Source organism: Zingiber officinale, chromosome 11A (genome assembly GCF_018446385.1).
Source record: "Zingiber officinale cultivar Zhangliang chromosome 11A, Zo_v1.1, whole genome shotgun sequence".
Taxonomy (NCBI): Eukaryota; Viridiplantae; Streptophyta; class Magnoliopsida; order Zingiberales; family Zingiberaceae; genus Zingiber; species Zingiber officinale.
The window spans coordinates 42,404,802-42,414,982 of record NC_056006.1 but is presented as its reverse complement, the minus strand read 5'-3'; positions in this window follow the sequence as shown (position 1 = coordinate 42,414,982).

The following is a 10,181-nucleotide window of genomic DNA, read 5'->3' as shown; positions in this document are numbered from 1 at the left end:
CATCAGCCCCTAGCAAGGAAGGGGCATCGACCCTAAGGAAGGAGAGATGAGGGGGGTGCCGACCCTTAGGAAGGTGGAGGAGGCTTGTGGGAATTATGTGTCGTCGGCCCTAGCAAGGGAAGAGGGTGCCGACCACAAAGAGGGAAGAGGATTGTAGAAAATTAGGTTTTAGGGGGTACCACCTACTCCTTTTATAACCTTTGCCGTCAGTTACAAAGAAAGAAAAATAACAGAATTTTGTTTAGAAAAAAATCTCCCTTTCTATAACCTTGCCGCCGGCCCTATGTGGATGGAGAAAACCAAACCAAAACCAAATTAAACCAAACCAAGTTATGGATGGGTGGATGTGAGGCTTTATATAGAGGCTACAACAGGGACCTAGAGGAAGCATTGGTTTAGGCCTCCTGATGGGCTTGGGCTTCCTGTGTTCGGCCCGAACACCCAACCCAAGTCCATCAATAATAACTCATACTACTAAAGGGTTATTATTGAACTACCGCATCAATCTCATATTACAATATGAGCTCCTTCTTATCATGAGTGCGTTAATCTCCCCGTGTTTAAAATATTGTATGTCCGTTAATTAATTGAGTTACTGACAACCCAATTAATTAACATCTGATTCCAATAGTAGTACCACTCAACTTTATTATCATGTCAAACTAAGTCCACCTATAGGGTTTACATGATAATCCTTATGAGCTCCTCAAGGGGGCATCATCAACCTAAATAATTAGGGCACAGATTCCATCTATAATCAACAACAAACCATATAAATAGTACTATTTCCCAACTCGTCAGGGCCTATTGATTTAACGAATAAATCTCACCCATTGATAAGTTAAAGAAATAAATGCTAAGTATACGTGTTTATTATTATATAGGGATTAAGAGGATGTATATCCATAATAACATATGTTCTATTCTCTTATGTAGTCAGTACAAATCGAACAATCCTCAAACGGTCCTGCTCAATACACACATAGTGTACTAGTGTAATTTTATAGTCAAGACAGACTAATACCAAATTACACTATAACCGTTCCAATGGTTTGTCCTAATCCATCTTGGTTGTGAGCTACTATTTATAATTTATAAGGAACCAATAACATGATCTTCTATGTGACACCACACACCATGTTATCTACAATATAAATTAAATGGACAACTGCATTGACATATATATAAATATAAAATATAAATATTTGAACAAAGTGATTCTCATTTCAAAATATTTCAAAACAGATGTTCACACAAAACACATATTCCAACAACTTTAGCGTAGAGGGGTTCAAAAACTTTAATTATAATTTGATAAGCTCCCGTAGTATGACACTCGAGCTCACATCAACCTTCAAGCGTATAGAAGGCGCCTTCCATTAGGGTGTTTGAGGCACCTCCAAAACCATGGAAGGTACCTCAATCACTATTCACCCGAGGCTCTTTTGTGCATTTCACTTCTTGCAAGACATGTTAGTCCAAAATACCAAACATACCCTATAAAACAAAGTTAGTATAATAAAATAATATGGAAAAGAAAATATTTGATAGTTTTCTGGTCTGTCCGATTATGACTTTCAGATTTTCCAAAAAAAATCTTAGGTCGAACAAATGTCTACTGTTCTCTCAACAGGGGATGCGTCCTCACCTACTTCTCTCAAGAGAGATTATCTTTTGCCAGATCAATCCTCTAGATCATTTAGACTTTTTCTTAGTGTCCGAGACATCAGGACTTCATGTTCATGTTGGACATCTGATCCCTGTCTCATCCAATCTTACACCTAGTGGCCGTGACCCTCAAGATATTCACCTAGCATCCTCGCCCTAAGATTTCACCCAACATCCTCTACTCGCCAAGACTTTGCCTAGTCCCTTAGACCAGGACTTTATTGCCTAACTACAGCTAGGACTTTCCACCTACCTAACCTTAACTAGGACTTTCCTTTGCTTAAGAACATTTAGGACTTTCCTACACACTTAGTTTAACTTGTTAGACAATAAGAAACCTTAAGTTTGAACCCTTTTCCATAATCAAAACTTAGGTTTGATCATCTGGTGCTTCTTACACCAATAATCTTCTTATTTTTTATTATGGTAATATAATTCAAAGTTAATTAAAGTATAACAATAATTATTGTAACATAAGTAAAGAATTTGAGCATAAATAAAAAATTTGATAATTTAATAAAGTAAAGATGCTCCCCCTTAATTTAATCCTCAATCTTTAAAAAAGAAAATTTATTTATTAAATTATATTTGACTTGACTTCTTTTAACTTTTCTCTCTCCCTTTGACATAAATAAAAAAGAATATTAAGAAAAGTTGTTTAACTTGTACAAATAGTAATTAATTTAAACAATAAACTTTTAATCTTTTTCTAAAAATTTAACTTTAATCTCCCTCTGAAATCACCATTTTCACTTTCTTTTTAAAAACTTAGCTTTGAAAAGGATTTCTTACTTAGCTATAAAAAGAGTATCTTTGCTAAACATATGGCTAATTATTTTAAAAAATTCATTAAAAAAAACTTTAGCTAAATACTTAGCTTTAAAAAGAGTTTTCTTTGAAAAATACCTACTTAGATTTGAAAAGAATTTCCTTGTAAAAATACTTAGCTAAATATATAGCTTTAAAAAAAAACTTGGCTAAATGCTTAGCTTTAAAAAAAATAAATTCTTTTAAAATTTTGAATAAGTAATTGATTTTGAAATATCTTAACTTATAAAAAAATTGGCTAAATACTTAGCTTTAAAAAAATAAATTCTTTTAAAATTTTGAAGAAGTAATTGATTTTAAAAGATCTTAACTTATAAACTTTCTTTTGAAATATAACTCCTTAAAAAAATTTAATTCTTGAAAAATCTTAACCCCCTATTACTCTCCCTCTTAAAAAAAGTTTAAGTAATTTATAGGGGGCAGTGAGCTTAAGTAATTTAATTAATACCTTGATTAATGTCTTGATTAATTACTATGACTCTAAAGTCCAAGCATGCAAAAATATGTTTAATGATCATCTCCTTTTCTGATTTTCTATCTCACTCATTCTATGTTATCAAACATGTTAAACTTATAGGTTTGTGTGAGATGGAGTTAAGTTAATATTAATTTTAAAGTTTGAGACTATTATCTTTAATTTTTGGAAAATATTTAAGTTTTAATTTTAGAATATCTAAGTTTAAATTTTAAAAAATATTTATGTTTGAATTTTAGAATATCTAAGTTAAAATTTTAAAAAATATTTAAGTTTAAAATTTTGAAAATATTTAGGTTTAAATTTTGAAAAAGTTAGAATTTTGAAAGATATTTAAGCTTGAATTTTGAAAAATATTTAAGTATGAATTTTGAAAGATATTTAAGTTTAAATTTTGAAAGATTTTTTAAGTTTCAATTTAATTATGTTTTTAAGAATTAGTTAAAATTTAAAAATTAATCAAGATTTTGAAATTAAGTAAGATTAAAATTTTAAAAATTAATTATGATTTTAAAATTAAGTAAAATTTTGAAATTAATTAAAATTAATTATGATTTGAAAATAATTTTGTTTTTGAAATTAAGTTTTAAAAATTAAATTAAATTAAATTTGATTTGGTTTAATTAAGTTTGGTTTTATTAGGTTTGACTAATTTCCATTTTTAACCTAAATTCATCTCACCCTTTTCTAGATTTTCAATCAGAGAACCTTATGGATTTTGTGAGATGATTTCATTTTATTTTCAATTTAGATTAAAATCTAAGAATTGATTTACATTTGAGTTAGACTAAGGTTTCACACAGACTCAATTAAACATCCATTTTAATAATTGACTTCCAAGTTATGGAGAGGCACTAGACCTTGTTAGGTATTGGAGTAACAACACTTCTAGATAAAGGTTTTTAAAGAAATTGAAGCCCCCATTGCGTAATACGGACGGTGGGTGCATGACATCTCTGGTGTAATGGCCAGGGGTCGATTCTCAGGAACTGACGGCCTGGGGTTTACCCCACCATGCATCTGACGCTTGTGTACCTGCATGTACCTCCCTCTATATCCGTAGGGCTGGCAGTACGGGGGTGTTAATGTAGCGGATCCATATTTTTTTTTAACGAAATTGAATATTTAATTTTTGTTTAGAGAATCCTTGGTCTAACTAATTAGGTGTTGATCAAGCCTAAGTCCTTATCTACACTCCTAATCTAAGCATGAATAGAGAAATCAGTAAATCAAACATTAAACAGGTCTATTTAATAATAAAAATAGTATTTTTATTAGCTTCCCTTAGATCATAGGCTCGATAAGGTTTATCAAGGTAATGAATTTGATTCTTGAAGATCCAATATTGATTAAGTCTAACTTGATTAATCAAGATAGAGTTGGGAACCTATGCTTGGACTGTTGGTTGCTACTCAGAGTACCATTCTGTTTTCCCTGTACAAAAATTTGCACAAGAACAGAACTTAACCTAGCTACCCATGTGCTTTACTGAAGTTAAACTTGGTTGCTACTCGGAATACAGTTCTGTTCGTGATTCCAACTTATCAGTGTCTTCCTTCAGCACATGTGCTGGACTACCCCAAATCCGAATATGTTTCAAACTAGGCTTATGCTCATTCCACAATTTTGTGGGAGTAAAGGGTACTGACTTAGAATAGACCAAGTTCAAAATGTACACTGTCGTTTCCAAAGCATATTCCTAAAATAAATTTTGTTGTATTGTGGGAGTTATTGGATTTAGAGTATACAAATTGTCAGCTAATGTACCAGAACAGATAACTACTCTTTTTTCTTTACAGAAAGAAACAGAATATCCATCCATAATTTTTAGAAACTGAATTCAAAAACTTGGTACATAAAGATAATTTCTCAAAATCAATATTTTATTCCTATCTAAAGATAGATAAACATCTCCTACAGCAATAGCCGCCACTTTCGTAGCATTGCCATGTAGACGGTAATTTCCTCTTCATGTAGTCGTCGAATTTCCTGGAACCCCTATAATGAATTGCAGACATGATCAGTGGCTCCCGTATCTACACACCAGGTACATGTAGATAACACCACAAAACATGTTTCAACCACTAGAGAATAAGATATACCTTTATTGTTCTTGTTTTTTCTAGGACAGTCCACTTTCCAATGTCCAGACTGTTTGCATGTGAAGCACTTGCCCTTCGGCTTCTTCACACCTGCTTGTGGTCCAGTCCCTAGAGATCGATTTGCTGAACCAACTTGTTTTTTTCTTCTTTCTTCCTTTTGATTTAGAAGCAGAAACATTTTCAACAATATGAATTTGAGAACTTTGATGAAATAGCCCTTCTGCTGCTTGAAGTTTTGTCAGAAGTTCTATCAATGAATAAACCAAGTTATAGTTCAGGTGGAACTGCTCAAAACTTTTAGGCAATGTCTGGAGAATGATATCGACCTGGATTTCCCCATCGATTTCTGCTCCACAGATTTCCATTTCATTCAAAAGAGCCATCATTTTGAGGATATGATCCCTTACGGGTGTTCCCTCAGTCATGATTGTCGTCATCAAGTTTCTCATAGCATCCTGCCTAGTAGTCCGATTCTGGTGTCCAAAGTGTTCCTTGAGATTGCTCATTATATCATAAGCAGTAGGCATGGCCTGATGTTGATGTTGCAGTACATTTGACATAGAAGCTATAACAACCCACCCTTCTTACTACTACTCTCTAAGGGTGATCGTTACCTATCTATTACTCTACTTACTAGTGTCACTGATACTGTTATTAGCATCAGTTAGATTTATCACGGCTCAGAGGAATTCCTACCGAAAAATTTCGGCAGAGTCTCCCCTGTACCGGTGACTAAATCAATAATACAAACAATGTATACATAGCCACAGGTGGCTGGAACATATTTTTCACAATCACGCAGTGATAAAAACCACAATAAGAAGAAAGAAACTACTCTAGCAATAGTAAACAACTATATCACTCCACGAATAATAAAAGAAAACTAATTACAAGTGCGGAATAAACTCAACTACAATCCCAATTGCATAATAACATTAAAAGAGAACTAAAAGAACTAAACAAAAAAGTCTTGGTAATTTGCCAGCTCATTCTGGATCTCTCCATAGTCCAGTCATCACACACCTTCATCACCACCACCTTGTCGCCTTCCTTTCATATTTTAGCTTTTCCTTTATCTGCAGTAGGAGGAAAAATAAATCTATAAGCGAAACGCTTAGTAAGTACTAATCTATCTCACAAAAACTCGAAGTGCATAAAAATAATGCAACAATACCAAAAACTGAAATGCTAAAAGAAAAGCTGCATGTACTCATCTAATAGCAAAGTACTCATGGTGTACAGAAATAAAACTGAACACTGGAAATAATACTAAACATGCTCACTAAACTGATAAGAAAATAATGAAACTAATACTGTATATATGCTTAGAATTAAAGGAACTAAACTTCTGTTGATTCTAAACATAGATGGTACTTGTTTCATTTTCTTATAGCTTTATACTAGAAATTAATCTTTTAATTTCACAATTACTTTCTTCTTCTTTTTCTTTTACTCTTTCTTTCTTTTTCTTTTCTTTGGGTCCAGGCTTAGTACCATCTTTTGCGCGCTCTCTAATAGAGACTGAGGTAGCGAGCCTCTAGTCCTATGAGGTAAAGACCTTGGTCTTACCAGGGCCAACACCTTGGAATTGGTCACCTGGATTTGTTTAACGACAACCTTGGAAGTCGGGTACTAGCCTCTTACGTTAAATGATCTACTGGTTAGCTCTTCTTAATTAGACCTTGGTCTTTTTCTTACTTATAGCTACTTATTACAGCAAAGAAGGTCCAAACTAAATGCTATGTGCATATATGTATATGCTAAAATCTGTTCATGCACATTTTAAAGCAAAAGAAATAAAAATCAGCATACTACTACATGTTATAATCAGTTCATGCACATCCTAAAGCAAAGGGAACAAAAATCAGCATACTAGTACATGCTATAATCTGTTCGTGCATACCCTAAAGCAAAGAGAAGCAAAAATCAGCATATTACTACATGCTATAATCCTTAACATAATTGGATTATCTGCCCATGTATATCCATATAAACTAAATTTGCAATGTTATTAAACAGAAAGAAAGCTACACTGTGTACTTGGATTGAGGGTTGTTCGTGCCCAACTAATAACCAGTGAAATTTAGGAAACCTGCATGCATATCTAATAGCAAAAATGGAAGCTATTGATGTTCAGCTAACAGAAACCGAAGGCTACTCATGCCCAACTGGTAGCAATGGAAAAAAACTAAAGCTGCTTATTCCTTTGTTGGTTATCTCCAAATGATGCAATTTATACACGGTTGACTTTATTATGCATGGTAAGTTTGTTAAGTTTTTTTTTCTTATTTCAGGTGATTTCGGTAATGAGAATGTTGAACTTGTTAGAAGCATTTCAAACCTAAAATTGCCAAAAGCAGTGATTCTTGGAAACCATGATAGTTGGACGACCCAAACATTTTCAGAGAAGTAAACTCTCATGGTTCTAAAATTAGTAGTCTTTATAGTGCATTTTAATTGATTGATGAAGGGCTTCTGCACTAATTATGTCATTACTTGACCTTCAGGAAGACTAATCGAGTCTGTCTTCAGTTGGAATGGTAATTTGCTGATCTATGGAATCATAATCCTACTTTCTTAATTTTTTACACATCATGTGCATTATATTTGCAGTTGATGTAGGGCTTCCAAAAATAGATATTTACTGATTGTTTTTCTAATGTTCCTATAATGTGCTGTCAAGGTCAAATAGGATGCACTAAAATCTGTTTAAACTTGAAACCTATACAAAACTTATACGAAAAATCTGCTAGCTTCCATACAACCCGAACGTGCTCATCAAGTCACATGCTAACCGAACCTAGGGTTCACGGTGAGGAAACTATTCTAGGGTTCATGTGTGCTTCGGAACAAGGAGAAAAAACAGAGAGATTCGGAGCTATCCTACCACAGGTGAGTAGTACTTACACCTTGTTTGCTTGGACTTACAACCGAGAGGAGGGAGGAGGTCTAGGGTTTGGGTGAAGCTTCAAACCTCGAGATTTCAACCCTTCCTCGTGCCCACGAGCTCTCTTCGACGAGGGGACCTCGAATCTGTGAAGACCGGTCAGAAAAAGGCCTTCGCCGGCGCCGAAGAACAAAGCCCTAGCTTTGCTGCGGTTCCGCCTGAGAGAAGATCACCGTCGCACGCGTGAGGGAGGAGGAGAAGTTTCAGGATTTCAGTTCGGGAAAAACTTAAGCCTTCTTTTAAATCTAGGGTTTTCCATTATAACTATACCTTAAATCTATTTCTCCTCATACTTGGTTGCTACTCAGAATACTATTCTGTTTCCCCTATATAAAAATTTGTACAAGCACATAACTTAACCTAGCTACCCTTGTGCTCTACTAAAGTTAAACTTGGATTGCAAACAATGCTTAACATTATTAATCCAAGTTGCTTTTCAGAAGTTAAACTTGGATTGGAAATGATACTTAACATTTTTACTCTAAATTTAACTGATGTGATCTTCCTAAGTTAAATCATATTACAGAAGTTGATTAAATATCTATTTCAAAGATTGACTTCCAGGTTAAATATGGTGAGGCACTAGACCTTCTTGGTTATGGGATCATCTACTACTTCCTAGACAAAGCCTTTCAAAGAAATTGAATATTTAACTTCTTACAGTAACCCTAGGTTTAACTACAGAGACCAATAGAAACACAAAATCAAAACGCAAAATCGAAATACAAAATCGATAACACAAAATCGAAACATAAAATCGCTAGCCTCTTGTGTTGGTGTTTCAGAATTCATGCAAAGAAAAGTAACTAATTATTCGAAGCGGAAACCATTAATTAGTTATACCTTTCTTTGTATCTAAAGACCTCTTGATCTTTTGTTGTATTCCTCTCCTCCTTTTGAACGTTGTATGGGCAACGATCTACCAAGATGGAATCCACCCGAACCACTTCTTCTCCTCCAAGACTCTCAAGCCAACAAGGGATGCCAAAATAGGAAACTCCTTCTCTTCTTCTTCCCCTCCAAGCAACCGGCCACCTAGGTACTTCTTGTCTTCTCCTTCTTCTTCTTCAAGCTCTGGCCTTAGAAGGAAGAAAAGGAGGAAGAAGGGAATATAGATGCCACCGGCCTTAAGGGAAGAGAGAAGGAGAGGGCCGACCACAAGCAAGGAGAAAAGGAGAATAATAATATGTGTTACACCATAAGGCATCACCTCCTCTTCTTTTATAATCCTTGCTCATGGCAAAAAAGGAAAGTTTTAAACATAATTAAAACTTCCTTATTTGTGGCCTCCCTTTATAAAAGGAAATTTTAACAACAATTAAAATCTCTCTTTTCTAAATATCCTATTGTACATGGCAATAAAGGAAAGTTTTAAAATTAATCTCTCTCTTTTAAATCATGTAGACATCTACAAAAAAATGAAAGATTAATTAAAACTTCTCTTTTAAAATCATGGTTACAAAAAAAGAAAGTTTTATCAAAAATTAAAATATCTCTTTTAAACATTATAGATAACTACAAATAAGGAAAGATTTTAACAAAATTAAAATCTTTCTTTTAAACATTATAGATAACTACAAATAAGGAAATATTTTAACAAAATTAAAATCTCTCTTTAATCTTTTGTAGATAGCTATAAAAGGAAAGATTTTAAAACTCTCTTTTAAAACCATAAGGATAACTATATAAAAGGAAAATTTTTAAAACAAAATTAAAACTCTCTTTTATTCTTATGTGGTCGACCCCTAGCTTGGACACCAAGCTTGGTCGGCCGCTACTTAGCTCCAAATTAATGCTTGGTCAGCCCCCTTGCTCCAAGCAAGGATGTGTCCAACCTATTACTTGGGTAAGAAGTGGACTTTGTGGATACAAGGCTTTATAGAGGCTACAACAGGGATCGAGAGGAGAAATTAGTTTTGGTCTCCCGATGAGCTTGAGCTTCATGTGTTCGTCCCGAACACCCAACTCAAGTTCATCAATAATAACTCATACCACTAAAGAGTTATTATTGAACTACCGCACTAATCCCAAATTACATTATGAGCTCCTTCTTATTATGAGTATGTTAGTCTCCCTGTGTTTAAGATATCGAATGTCCACTAATTAAATGTGTTATTGATAACTCATTTAATTAATATCTAGCTCCAAGAGTAGTACCACT